At 49.3% G+C, this 1,323-nt stretch overlaps 1 protein-coding gene across 1 annotated transcript in view; it reads right to left on the bottom strand.

The window, feature by feature from the left end:
* Positions 1-1,323, bottom strand: part of SPTAN1 (spectrin alpha, non-erythrocytic 1) — an 89,219-nt gene that overhangs the window by 2,196 nt on the left and 85,700 nt on the right. The gene's annotated exons all lie outside the window — the stretch shown is intronic.

Below are 1,323 nucleotides of genomic sequence, written 5' to 3'. Positions count from 1 at the left end.
CTTTTTTTTTTTTTTTGACAGTCTCACATTTGCTCTGGGGTAGAGTACCATTGCCTCAGCCTAGCTCATAGCAATCTAATTCTTGGGTTCAAGTGATCCTCCTGCCCCAGCCTCCCAAGTAGTTGGGACTACAGGCACTCACCTCCATGCCTAGCTAATTTTTCTATTTTTAGTAGAGATAGGGTCTTGCTCTTGCTCAGGCTGGTCTCAAACTCCTGAGCTTAAGCAATCCTCTAGCATCAGCCTCCCAGAATACTAGGATTACAGGCAAGAGTTACTGTGCCCTACCCAGAAACACTTTTGTTTTTTGGGGGGAGACACAGTCTTACTTGGTAGCCCTTGGGGTTTTTTTGTTTTGCAGTTTTTGGCTGGGGCTGAGTTTGAACCTGCCACTTCCAGTGGGGCTGGCACCCTATGCCTTTGAGCCACAGGCGCTGCCTTTTTTTTTTTTTTTTTTGAGACAGAGTCTTATTTTATTGCTCTCGGTAGAGTGCTGTAATGTCACAGCTCAGAGTAACCTCCAGCTCCCAGGCTTAAGCAACTTGCCTCAGCCTCCAGAGTAGCTGGGACTACAGGTGCCCACCACAATGCCTGGCTATTTTTTGTTGCAGTTTGGCCGGGGCCGGGTTTGAACCTGCCACCCTTGGTATATGGGCTGGCACCCTACTCACTGAACTACAGGCGCCACCCATTATTTGGTAGCCCTTGGTAGAATGCTGTGGCATCACAGCTCACAGCACCCTCAAACTCTTGGGCTTAAGCAATTCCCCTGCCTCAGCCTCCCAAGTAGCTGAGACTACAGGCACCTGCCACAATGCCCGGCTATTTTTAGAGATGAGGTCTTGCTCTGGCACAGTCTCGTTTTGAACCCATGAGCTCAGGCAATCCACCCACCTCGGCCTTCCACAATGCTAGGATTACAGGCATGAGCCACCACGCCCAGCCCAGAAATACTTTTAATATGAGAGCCACAAATAAATTGGTAGCCCCACTAGGGAAGCAGTATATATTGAGGACAGAAGAGACTCTCTTCATTTTCAAGCAAGACCCAGGTAGCTCAAAGACTTTTATGGAACACTAGCTGGGCATTGTGGTGGGTACCTATAGTCCCAGCTACTTGGGAGGCTGAGGCAAGAATCACTTAAGCCCAGGAGTTGGAGGTTGCTGTGAGCTGTGTGATGCCACAGCATTCTATTGAGGGTGATAGTGAGACTTTGTCTCGATGGGTGGCGTGCCTCAAAGGAGGAGTATGGGGCCAGCCTCATATGCCGGAGGTGGCGGGTTTGAACCCAGCCCTGGTCAAAAACTACAAAAAAAAAAAAA

Source organism: Otolemur garnettii, unplaced genomic scaffold (genome assembly GCF_000181295.1).
Source record: "Otolemur garnettii isolate 467f Iridium unplaced genomic scaffold, OtoGar3 scaffold00014, whole genome shotgun sequence".
In the NCBI taxonomy this organism is placed as follows: Eukaryota; Metazoa; Chordata; class Mammalia; order Primates; family Galagidae; genus Otolemur; species Otolemur garnettii.
This window is presented reverse-complemented; position numbering and strand designations above follow the sequence as displayed.